The 13,793-nt window shown below is 39.7% G+C and overlaps 1 protein-coding gene and 1 non-coding gene across 4 annotated transcripts in view; one reads left to right on the forward strand and one right to left on the reverse strand.

The window, feature by feature from the left end:
* LOC124605816 (RING finger protein nhl-1) overlaps positions 1–13,793 on the forward strand; it is a 286,175-nt gene that overhangs the window by 79,294 nt on the left and 193,088 nt on the right. The window lies entirely within an intron of this gene.
* On the reverse strand, positions 13,458–13,534 carry Trnal-caa. Its single transcript has one exon. It is a non-coding gene; the product is annotated as a tRNA-Leu (tRNA).

The following is a 13,793-nucleotide window of genomic DNA, read 5'->3' on the forward strand; positions in this document are numbered from 1 at the left end:
GTAGTATTTTATGTAGTCTACAAGTGGTTCTTTAGTCCCAGATACACAATGTAGCCGATTTGCTCAAACCTTTACACTATAATACTTGTGCTTTGCCCAGTTACCCTATTCACATGATGAGCAGCGCGTTTTCGTCGATCCAGCTTACATTGCATTCAGTATTCCATTAACTATAAGTAAAATAAACGTTATTTCATCATGATAAAGCTATGCGTGAGAAAACAAAACTAACATCAATTTTGAAATTAAAATAAAAAAGATATTTATAGGCACGTTTATTTTCAGTCATCTGGTATCATACAGACTGGTGTTACAGAAAGCATGTCGAGAATTTGTGTTCCACTGGAAATCAGAGCAGAATATTTAACCATTTCGCTAGCAATGACTATAACCGCAACGTCGCTGTCACCGTCTCGCAACTTCAAGTTGCCGCAGACTTCTCCTTTCACCCACAGATGCCAGTCTAACATCTTCGTGGAAGGGCCTTAGTACCGTTCACAAGTAGACGGGAAGAGGTGTGAGGTAAATTATAACTTATCCCTTCAGGCGTGATTAGGTAAGCAACTGTCTCAGCGCTATTCTCTATAGCAGAGTGCCCTTTACGAGCACACAGCTGTAGGTTGTTACGTACAGTATTTCAGTTCTTTATCATCTATGGACACGTAGCATTGCAAAGTACTGCAGCTCAAAAAAAAAAAAAAAACACTCAGTGCACATGTCGCTAACATAGCTCTTTGTTATCTTTATGCGTGAGAAATCTGAATTGAACATGACTTTTAGTGAAATTTTAATGATCAAAATTGCGTGCTTATTTCCTTAAGAAAGCGCTCCTTTCTTTGACTTCTTTCTTAACTAGGAGAACCCTTCACTACCAAGAACAAACAAAACTTTGCTCGAAAGTTTTCACAGACTGTGGTATCAGAGCCACAGCGTAAATAGAAAGATGTGGTACAAGGATTGCTTTACCGAAGTTTTCCTCTGAACGCGTCAATTATATTGAGTAGAATATGACAAATGACATGTAAATCTATTTCTTGGATTAACAGATATTTGTAGCAAAAAAGCTTGTCGTACATAAAATCTCTACATTCAATTTGAAGAAGGATGAAAAATCGAGTTTGTCAAAAAAGGCTAAGCAGTGCAAGAATCGAAACATCTCAGCATTAATATCCTCGAGGAACGGTCATTGTCTTCAACACTGCGCAGCACGTAGCTGGAAAATCACAGACGTAAACAGGCAGTCGTTTGCCAAGCAGTACTGCGCAGCTGAAACGACCTCCGCTTTTCGCGGTGCTCAATTATGTCCCTAGACTATAAGCTAACACTGATTATAGAAAGCTGCACAAAAAGGGAAAATGTGTGTGTGCGTGTGTTTTGTGATATCGGATATCGTAGTCTGTCTATAGGAAACAGAGACTGATCTCAAAAGTAAGAAGACTTATATTTTTTCTGACTATGCCAACCACATAAAATTCATTAAAACCGTATAACCATGGGCATGTTGATGATATAGTAGCATACTGGTGCGCCAAGAATCAATTGTTTTGCATGTGGCAATAGCGTGATCACAGTAGAGAAAAGAAAGAAGTTTACGCACTGTGGTGATGGTAAATCTCGGGCACCCAACAACGATGTCATGAGCGGTTTACACATTTTAGCTTGCTAAACAATAGACTTCGATACTAGGACGAATTTTTGTCGTTTCTGGAATTTTAGTCTTCCCTAACAATTCTAGTCACCTCACATAGTTCTCTGTCTCTGGTGACATCAACGCTACATTAAAGTTCTAAATTGCTATTTACTGTATACTGATTACTCATACTGACAATCCACCAGCAATTTCTGGAAGTAAGAGGAACTAATTGTTTGATATTGAATAGACACAACGTGAAGTGATAATTTACCATTCAGATACTGAATGAGGGCGTATAGCTCTACTCTTTGGTTAAATGTGGTTCATATGGAAACGGCTCTATGTTTACGTTATTTTACAGTTAATCTCCTAAACATTACGTACATATAGCAACAGATAATTTCCGCGTTAAATGGAGAATCTTTCTTCCACTCTAGAGTTCCACGTACAGAAAGGTAAATGGCAGGGGCGTAAGTACAGACACGGGGACTCCCAGTCAAGAACATAAAGTGAGCCCGACCCCTTTCTGCATGCCTACCCCATCCCGTTCCATTCCCAACTCAACAGAACATCGCCCGCACATCGTCGCTCAAAGCCAGACGCCAGCTGCCAGCCATCAGCCGCCAGGTCTCCCTTCACTAAAACAAACACAGACACACACACGATCGTGCGCGAGCGCGAGCGTGCGCGCCCGCGTGCGCACACACACATTACGTTACACCATTCTCTAGCTGCTCACTCGTTGTTTAACTAAAAAAATTAAATTTGTAAGATATCTAACAAACCGTCTATTTTATATACATATTTATTTATTGTGATAGGCCTATTTCGGCTACAATTGCCATTGTCAAGCTATCCGTGCTAAATACGTAGATAGAATTATGTCATTGTTTCCTTATATTTACATGTTACGGCTACATGGTACGTGTATACGTTGGTACTTACGTCTAGTTGTTCTTGACTTCCGTATCACATCGGCGCGTGCCATCGCTTATTACGCTGCTGTCTATGATTTAGTGCTGTATACTTGTATTTTAGTCCATTTGTGACATCTTCTTGGCCATTTATGACATCACTGGATGCTGTCCATATGTACTTTAGTTTATATTCATATATTAACGAATTTCTGACAGTTGCAAGAAGATCTCTACATGGTTAAAAAGATGCTTTAACTTCATAGAGTAAAGGTATACAAAGATGCTTTATATAGTTTATGAAGCTAGCTGATTAATAGTTTAATCTTTCCTGCTGATTTTATCTTTGGTTCTGAAATATTTCCGTTTTGTCCATGTTTATCCGTTGATGTAGGTTATCAATAAAAAATTTTATATTAACCATTAAGTTTACAGGATGTTTGTTCCTTTAGTAAGTCCTGTGATCGCTTAAATGTGTTTATATATATTTCCATTTCTTCAAGAACATTCATCGCTAAGCCCTTTGGTATTATTTCAAGGATTTTGATTTCTTGTTCTATACGTTCTGCTTCGCGGTTCAAGTGTTTGAAAGAAGTAGAAACATTACCCTCGTAATCTCTAACGCACTCCCGATATCTAGAGTCAAAACGCTTCTCGCAATAAAGAAACAGCAGACTTGGATTCTTATATATATTATGTACAATGTCCTAACAAGACTTATACCTCGCTGTGGGCCCAGAAGAACGTAAACATTTTTATAAGGCTGCTTGCCTCTTTGTCTCTTTGCCGATTCAGTACAAACATTGCATTTGATTTTAAACTAACTTCCTCTTGAAATATTAATTATAGCCGAGAACTGGTTAACAATGAGGTAGTGGTGGGGATGAAAAACCGGTAACAAGAAAACATGGCGCTGAGTACCGCCTGTCCAATTAGAGACCCTGCACGATGCCTGCGCTTAGCAGATTGCGTCACAGCCACTAAATGTCAAACGTGCGTAATTATCTGCTGCGTAAAGAGACTGCGAAAACTCATTCTATTTATAGATACACCCTTGTAACAGTTAAAGCAGTTCCTTCCAAACTGCGCACACGTATCACTTGATACGCGGAAGATAAAAGGCTGTGGCAGTAGGATCCCCCTAGTACCCGCACAGCTGGGGTGGGAGCGAAAAGAGGGGATACAGTAATTCAGCGGCGCCTGGAGCAATTTCAACCACATTTTATACATGACTCATTTTGATACGTTTTTATGAACTCGCTCTCTTGTCAGTCTGCTGCTACGTTATAAATTTTACAACACATTTTAAACAAACTTACCGATGACCTAGAGACTTGAAACTTTCAACATGGCTCAGGACTGCGTGACAATGCAATTTTACTTCACGTATCACTGCCACTTCCCCTTTCTCTTGTTCCAGTCGTGAATGGATCGCGGGAAGGACGATTACTGGTAAGCCTCTCTGCGGCCTGGAATCCCTCTAAATTTTACCTTCACAGTCTTTTTGCGAGATACATGTAGATGGAAGCAATATATTGATCGACTCAGGTGAAGAGAAATTGAAATAAACCTGAAATTTACCACATGTCTCTATCGTAATTTCGTCAAGATGTTTTTAATCGATTGAAACACTTCACACACACAAGACTAAAATGCAGAAAATAATTATTTAAAGAAAAATAAGTTTTTTAATGTAACGCGTTTCTAAAACCGGACTAAAATGTATAAAATTATTTCTCCCAGTCCTGTACAGATTTCTAACCATATACAAATAGTTCTTAAAATTTGTAGTTGTGAATTTGTATAGCTATGAAAAGGCTTGTAAGATTTAAAACGAAGTACGTGAGACGCGTGCAGTACACAATTGATGTATGACTTGTTCATTTCTTATCTATTATCTGTTAGCATCCTTGGTGATTTTGTGTTTCACGGGCATTGGACCGTTCTCCGAATCGTCTTTATGTGGCTATTGGAGACATCATCAAGGCTATAAAGACTCAGATAACTATTTCTAACAAACTATCTGAGCAAACCAAACTGTATATACGTACTCCTGCAACGATCAAATGGTGACGTCATCAGGCAACTCCCAAAAGGCACGTACACACCTAACAACAAAATCGCGCGACGTTGAATGCATAGGCCTACAGTCGCAATACATACATCGCGACAGTCGTTATGCAAAGACGTACGTCTTCACCTACGGAGCCAATTGCACTACGGAAATCAGAAGGCGATATCCCAAGAAATGGCTCTCTGAGCGTTTTATTTGCACCGAACTAATTTAATGTAGTTACAAATGTAAATGTTACTGGAGAAGAATTCGATTTTCGGGGTGTATTACCGTTGCTACAAATCTTCTCTAAAAATTAAAACTAGGAGATGGTATGGGCTTCAGACACTTTTGATGAATGCGCTCTGAAGATTTCGAAATCCCAAAACCCTTCTACAGATAGTTGAAGAAAAAATTTCTAGAGGCTCCACTGAATGCAGGAAACCATTCCAGCCTCGGTCAGGCTAGCTGTCACACTCCGGTTTCTTGCCAGTGGCGAATGTTCCACCAACCTGATGTATACATTTAGAATGTAAAGACAAATGATCTCATGTGTCGTCTCAGAAATCTGTGAATCCATAATTAAGTCGCTGAATGGCTTTGTAAGGGTAAGAAATGATGTACTGTTTTTCTTGAGAGTGTATTTTTTTAATATTTTTTTTAAAGAATTGAACTCTCCCTGCTAATGAATGTTTATTACTTAAATTTTTCTAACAATACTTCTGCAGATTTCTTATGGGTGGTGTCTGAATTTTGGACGGGAATTACATAATTTTACGATCTATAAAGAAAAGAAGAGTCGGAAGGGAATGAGTGATTCCTATTTGTTCTATGTAGTGCTGTTGGCGGGAACAGACTGAAGGCATTACTACCGGAATTGATGTGGTACTCTGCGTATTTGAATTCCCCATCCTTCCATAATATCCCGTTTCTAATAGCACGATCAATTTCTCGCTGGGCTACTGAAATTTCTATGCTGGTTCTTCCACTGCTTCTTACTTTTTTCGTAACACACTCGTGGTAATCTGTAACGTCATTTCTACCCCGAACTGCCGCTGTTTACTTTATCAGAGAAGAAACATTTTTCTTTGACTAATACAGCTTCTTGTGTTCTCTCCTGAATTGTGATTTCCATTTTTTCCTATTATTTTGGGGCATTTCGTATTTTTTGTCCAAAGACTCTATAACAGCCTTCCTTTTGCTTCTGTTTTTACAGTCACATCCCAAAGACAAAGGAGGGGCTGAAAATCTTCATTTATTTCCAGTATTGTCTCCTTGACGAGCAAGCGTTCTGAGCACTATAAGTTACACAGCGTTGTCAAATGTTCGCGGTATTGATGCGGAATCTGCGATTAGCGACTGTTGAATTGCGGCAGCCCCGAATCACGGGAAAAATGCCGCGCAGTAGCCCTGAAACTTGGGTTCCGTGAGTCGTGTGCTGCGACTATTTCGCCAGGTGTGTACGCGACTTCATCGCCGAGTCGCACCGACATGTTTTACGGAACTTGTACCGGAGAAGAGAAGACGCTGTTCGATATATTTATCACTAAGACCCACAAATGTGATTTCAGTCCTCCTCCTTTTCTGCCATATTGTTTCAGTGCTTTGGAAAGACTTTTTCTGTTAAAGGATTCTTTTCTGTTCATGCCGCATTGGTGCTTCTGAACGATTGACATTAAACATGTTGTGGAACTTGCTGTTAAATAAAGCAAACAGCGCCAACACTTGCCCGCGACAAGCTCTGTAACACATATCGGTGAACTCTGCGATCTTAGGCAGCCATCTGAGTTTTGCCACAATCCGACGAGGTTAAACAGTTCGGTTTTCCGAGCTTTGTTAAGTATGAAACTGCAGTCAGAATCTTTATGGTCTCTGGTGATGGGTCCAGCATTAGAAGACGAAACGTTGGACACCGAAACATGCCTTGGCCCATGGCCTGATTTTCGTAAGAAAAATCACCTTAATGAGTTTTCCTCGTTCTTTTGTGCGAAAATGGTCAGTTAAAATTCAAATGGCTCTGAGCACTGTGGAACTTAACTTCTGAGGTCATCAGTCCCCTAGAACTTAGAACTGCTTAAACCTAACTAACCTCACATACATCCATGCCCGAGGCACGATTCTAACCTGCGACCGTAGCAGTCGGGCGGTTCCAGACTGTAACGCCTAGAACCGCTCGTCCACTCCGGCCGGTGAAAATAGTCAGTTATTTTATAAAAATCAGTATTTCGTGTTCTTTCATTTTTTACATTAATTTATAAACCTCTATATTCTACTTAACTCTGAATGGCAGAGGACTCTTCTTATTGGAGCTGTTCCATTCGCCAATGAGTATGTGAAGAATGACTCCTGTTCCGACATTATGCAGTCCTAATTTCATCTACACCGTCTCTACGGGACATTACGTAGATGCCTGAAGAACATTCGTGGTTTCTCCGCTGAAATATGGCACTTTGAGATATCCAAGCACGTTCTAGGAAGATATGTACCGCGTCTCGATTCGAGTTCTTACGGTTATGATTTTTTTATGATTCGTGTTACCCTCTCCCATCAGCAATAAAGCATGTAACCATCAGCACCAGCCTTCCCCTCTTCACAGTACTGCCGAACTGAATAGCCATGCCTGACACATTGTACAAAGTGTTCGTTTAATTATATTTATCTAGAAAAAATACCGCTCAGTTTTTACAATCAATCACTGGATGAAGATGGACTTTAGGTCCAGTTAAGGGCTCGGCGAATCTCCCGTACTTTCGAAGTTAGTCAAAGTGCTTCTCTACCACTTTACTCCGTTTGTTAGGCAATTTACGATCAATGACTCATCATTCAGAGATGTGAACGTTTTGCCAAGTAGTTTGTCGCACAATGCTTTGATGCTCGCTATATCTGAGAGAAAAGGAATGGTGTGTTGCAGTGGTGAGACAATGGATTTGTATTCAGGACGACGGCGATTCAAATCCCCGACCGCCCATCCACATTAAGGTTTTCCGTTATTTCCTTCCAAACTGCTTAAGGCACATATCGCAATGGTTCCTCTGAAAAGGATACGGCCGAACTCATTACCGATCCTCCCCTACCCCAGACTGTGCTCCAGTGACCTCGGCCTCTACTGGACGTTAAATCCGAATCATGCAACTATCTTCTTGCCAGAGCTATTGCTAAAAAGTCATATGGAACTGCAGCGCCCATGCTCTGAGACTGCAAGGCATTAGGCGGTGTGTTAACTTTCTCTAGAGATTTATTCTAAATCTGAAAAAGATAATATAATCTTTTAAGATCTATTGTTACACTGCATTACGTTTCTTACACTTACGAATTATGTTTGTCGGAGTCTTAAGAACGTCTTATTTCCCGGCCCAGCGCATTCGGTTTGGTGCCTGTAGCGTCATGTTAGAAGTTCTCAGGGAACAAGCTTTCAGATTCTACCAACGTAGCAAGCTGTGACCAAAAAATTTGTAGATGTTCTCAACTGTTTTGAAATACAGGACTGTTACTTGCTGAAACTATTTTTGCTACTGAGACCTTAATGACAAAATTTAAATTGTGATTCGATTCTTTCTAGTGTGCCACTCATGGCGGATGCTTCATCATAGCCTTCGCCGAAACACTTCCTCACATCTAGTACCTTTCGTACTATGTATTCAATTACCTGATGTTCCGGTTCTAATGCAGATCAAGCTTTTATCGAGCAAAGGAGGTAAATGATTCGCATATATTTATGTCAGTATGATTCCCAAGACAATGGATTATTTTAACTTAGCGCGTGACTTCTCTTGGCTGATCGATGTTAATAGTTTTCCCAATTTTCTTTCTTGGTTTAACTTTCCCTCATTTTTTCCCTTTTTTCTTTACAGAAGTACCTTATCCTCAGTTGTCCAGCGTATTTATTTGCCTACTAACATCAATGAGGATAGCAGGAACAGTGCAGAATGTCATAAACTCAACTCTGTGAAACTTCGCAAGAAAGGTGCGGATGCTGGTATTCCTTTGCAGTTGTACAGTGCCCTGTGTCACAAGAGAAAACCTGTAAGGCAGAACACATGACAGTTCCAAGTTATCCATTGAGAAGATATCATTTTAGTTTGTTGTTGGATAAGAGCTACACGCTACGAGAGACAGCTTCTGAAACACATTTGTCCACGAACGCTGTCTACGACTACTACAGTTTCTGCCGAGAAGTCTGTTACGTCCTAGTCACGAAGCTGAACAGTTATTGGAAATTACCGAAAAATTACATTTTATCGGAATTTCTAAGCATTATAAATAAACAGAATAGACTGCAATTTGAAATTACTGTTTATGCTTACATGCCATTAAATAAGGTGTATCAGCTACATAGTCTTTGTCTCAGTACAGTTCGTATTCTCAAATCCAGAACAGTGCTTTCACATTTCCTTGGCTTCTCGCCTCCCTAGTACTGAATCGGTAGAAGTCGATGTAAGAAGAGCTGCTAATATGTTGATCCTTTCGCTGACAACTTTGGCGAGCCAACTATGCTAACCTCAATAGGTCTAACTTAAGGTTCATCGTTGTTTAATGTTCTGTTTCATTTCGGTGATAAGTAAGTATCCTTTGTACATGGGTTCTTACGCCATTGTATATCCACTGGTTTGACAGTAAGAACTAACAGTTCACTGTAAGACGACTATCGAGTCATTAGCTGGTAGGATACGTTTCGATAAAAGGCGGAAGACTGTGTATGATTTCGGCTGATATTTATTAGTCTCCACTCATTAACAATGTTAAATTTCAAGACTGCACACACAGAGCGTCTACGTTGAATGTATTGATAAATTTAAACCATTTTAAATTCAATAACTCATAACATTTCTGTGTTGTTTAACTCCATGTGTTACGTTTGCTTACCTGTACGAATCCACAGACGCATTAGTCCTCTAGATAGCGTTGACTAAGTGATTCGCATTTCTTTATGTCACAATTATTTTTGAAACCAACACTGATTATTATAATATAGGGAAAGCCTTCTCTTCACTGATCGATTTTACTAGTTTTATTATTTAATTTTTCCGTGGCTGTGTCTTTTCGTTTATTTCCCTCGGGCGCCAGGGAACCGTCAACCTCGTCGGATCCGGAGAAATGCCCAGTTTGCACCAGCCTAGTTATTTCCCTGATAAACGGCATAAACAAACAGAATTATTGTTGATCATTTCTGCCACAATTTGACATCATTCACGAGGAAATGCTGCTAAATTTTTTTCGCGCCACTCGATTGTAGATTCCAAGAAATTAGCTCCAAGATCAGTTTGTAAGCCACACACCTAACAAGTTAAGCACTCGCAGGAGCAGAAACAACACGCAAATACTGAATGACAATAGCAATAACGGCTGAGTTGAGCCTGGAAAGACAAATATCTCAGTTTTTGTGGCGAATGATTTTTATTCTAACAGTAAGCATTCGTGGTCACTCAAAATTCCTATAGACGTCCATGAACTCATCACTTTTTAAATGTATCGCTAAATAATTGCAAAAGTTAATACGCATAGGCGGAATACGTAGCTCCTCTACTCGGACAATGTCTGACGTGCCCTGTATTTAACGTCATACATCACGTGACAGAATTGAAAAAGTTTCAGTCGACTGTCTTTCTTTCACTTCGAATTTGTGCCCATCTTTAATGTGTATGTGTTTGCGTGTGTGTGAGACAGAGAAGGAGTGCGAGGGGAAGGGGAAAGGGTGATGGAGAGGAGGGAGAGGGAGAGTGCTGGTTAATTTGGCACAAAGGAAGCAAGGAATCTGAAGCAGCTGGGCGACTCTGTTCGGCAGTTCCCCACTAGATGGCAGGACTGCCTCGCGCTGGTTCCCTGAGTTCCTTACAGATGGCATCAAAGTCTGTTTCCTAGTACGCAATGCATTTTAAATGCAATGCGTTAATTATTGAGCTCTAATTGATGAATGGACAACATATCTAAACATATAATTTTCTATTAGTTGAGTGTAATACTCTTCATACGTGCACCTCATACAAGTGGTTCAGTTCCCAGTCTGAAAAAGTAACGCATCGTCCCAGAGCACAAATCAAAGTGACTTTACTGGTTTGGAACTAACACGATGTACAATTTTTACGTTTTCGCTAATAATCAGGTATCTGTTCTCATCTTCTGTCTTAGAACGACAAATGTGCCCAAATTAATATTAGTGCTTTGTTTTATTTATTAACACAGTTAAGCAGAAAAATTAAAATCGACTGAACGCTTTCGTTCTGCGTCTCAGAACTGATGAAGGCTAATAACCATGCTAAATAGAAGGGCTCGCACATCTACGGTCAAGCCCCTTCCCCCCCCCCCCCCCCCCCCTCACCCTGCTCTCAAGGAAAGGGAAACATATGTATAAAATATTCAGTCTTTTTCTTTCAGAAAACGTTTTAAAAGGCAGTGTTACACAGATTTTTAACATGGTCGGCTCTGAAACTCTTCTATGGCTAACTACAGACCATCATTCAGCTTACAAAATATTAAAAATACACCATACCCCCAGATCTAGGCACCTTCCCGCCTCCCCGACAAACTATCGCAAGGGTGCCTTTGGGTAATAACGATTTCCTATCCCTCTCATGTTCTGCTACTGATCTGCAGTGTAGGTAAAATACCTTTAAAAGCGCTAATGGTATCAAGGAGTTCTTCTTAGATTGTTCCTTCGTTTCGTCTAGTTTTGAGAAATAACATCCAATAATATTTGAAACAACATTGTATAATGAAATACAGCCCTTTAAAGTGATACCAAACTAGGCATTTAAATTAGTAATAATTATCGAACTAAAACTAGGGATTTCAGTATTCTAATGTACTGGAAAGAAGAGTATCTGTCAGAACTAAGAAATTGGCAAGGAGTAAAACAGTCGCAATGAAGTTGCTTTCCGTTTGTTCCTCACACATATTTCGTAGTATTAGTCTTTCAGATATACTATAGAGTAGAAATATGTATGCAATGAGCACTCACATGCGCAGAACGGAATTTCAACAGCATACATCGACTCCAGCATTCACGTTCCTATGGTACGGCGCACAAAACTAATATGCATTTTGCACTTTCGTTTCACAGCCATCTTCATAATTTGCATTCCGTATCTGAAACGAGTTTTGGCTTAAAGCTTTCGGGAGATAAATGCAGGCATTTAACTTGTTTGCGAGAAGTGTCAGAGCTCAGACATCGCTATTTTTTCGTTATGAGTAAAGAAGGGATCACCATTGCTGTTTTTAGGTTTGGTACTGCACTTAATCGTACTGCTGTGTCTGTCTTTTTTATGAATTATCGTACGTTGGCATTGCCAACTAGTTTCCCAACACTACATAGTAAAAGTATCACGAAAAATATCGAATTTGAAGTTACGACGTGTGGCAAATTAGCAGTTTTAATACTTTGAAATATTTTTAGTGACGAAATTTTCCCTTTTTAATTTTTATATTTATTATGGGAACTGAAATATTAATCTCACGTACTCATTCACAAAATCATAAGTACTACATCTATAGTTTCCTATTGCGAATACTTTAAAATAAGCACAATGGTTCGAAGTGGTGTATAATACGATGGTAATGGCTCAGACTGGCATACATAAATTTTATCTGCGAGTGAAAATTGTTCGAAATGTACGTTCAATGGATTTCTGGCAGCACACTACCGAACTTATCTGTCATCTTTCTAGTAAATAGTTGACCATTCAGTCACACAAATTAATTCTACGATTTTACTCCTTCGTTCCACTGAATCTCGATATTAATCAACACATAAAACGCGCCTCTTTCTAGTATGATAACCATAATTAGACCTCTGTGGTACACACCTATGAGAAAAAACTTTTTCTCATTTAATGAATTTAAAATTGCATCTGTAGCAGCAACAAATCAGCAACATAAGTGAAGGCAGAGTGCTTCTTTCAACAATGAGTTTTAAGTCTTACTTTAGCATAAAATGTAAACAACAGTGTCACAACAGTGTGGAATGACAATTTACGTTTGATGTTGGCCACTTGGCAGTATGCTCACACCACAAATATCCGCAGTCTACGAGTCACACATCTAACCTTAGATGATACGAGCATATCGCCATTAGGTTTTACCAAACAACTTCGAATAAAGGGGGTATTAAAAAGCGTAATCAGTAGAATTGCGGAATTCCAAAATGTACCTCATATTCTCTGCAGCCTGAGCTTTTTCTTAAACCAAATGCTTTTCAAAAAAATAGAAAATGGATGAGTGTATATGGTAAGTATAACGGGAGTAAAAGATATTGTCTAAGACATCATTTCATGAATCTATAGACTGATAAATATTATTTATGTATAGGCAATAACTGCTGTTCGAAGAATGTGGTCCCAAAAATAACGACTGAAATTCAGCATATTTTTCCTGAACCGGGTCTACAGTGTTGTTACACTATAATAATAAAATCGATACAAAATAGCCAGATTGCTATGGCTCACATCATAATTGTGGACACATATAACGATTATTATCGCGTGTGGAAAATTTAGATTCCGGTTAAATAACGTTCACCTTTTAGCTGCCTTTGCAGTAATAACTACAGAAAGGAAAAATATTGAAAATATATTCGATTATTATGTTATTCTGATAACAGCAACTGTAACATATATATGAAACATTCTTACAATAAACTTTCGGTTGGTTTCAAGATAACAGAGAATCTGTAAATCTAAGCACGGGCGCTTTGCAATTGTGGGTTTCCCGCGGGAATCGGTGATCAAAAAAATTGTTTGGGTTCACTTCAGTTTTGGTCCTACGTACTGAACCCAGACGGCCAAACTAAATCTGAACTCCAGAATGAGATTTTCACTCTGCAGCGGAGTGTGCGCTGATATGAAACTTCCTGGCAGATTAAAACTGCGTGCCCGACCGAGACTCGAACTCGGGACCTTTGCCTTTTGCGGGCAAGTGCTCTACCAACTGAGCTACCGAAGCACGACTCACGCCCGGTACTCACAGCTTTACTTCTGCCAGCCCCCAGGCTGTGGCTAAGCCATGTCTCCGCAATATCCTTTCTTTCAGGAGTGCTAGTTCTGCAAGGTTCGCAGGAGGGCTTCTGTAAATTTTGGAAGGTTGGAGACAAGGTACTGGCAGAAGTAAAGCTGTGAGTACCGGGCGTGAGTCGTGCTTCGGTAGCTCAGTTGGAAGAGCACTTGCCCGCGAAAGGCAAAGGTCCCGAGTTCGAGTCTCTGTC

Source organism: Schistocerca americana, chromosome 3, assembly GCF_021461395.2.
Source record: "Schistocerca americana isolate TAMUIC-IGC-003095 chromosome 3, iqSchAmer2.1, whole genome shotgun sequence".
NCBI classification, from domain to species: Eukaryota; Metazoa; Arthropoda; class Insecta; order Orthoptera; family Acrididae; genus Schistocerca; species Schistocerca americana.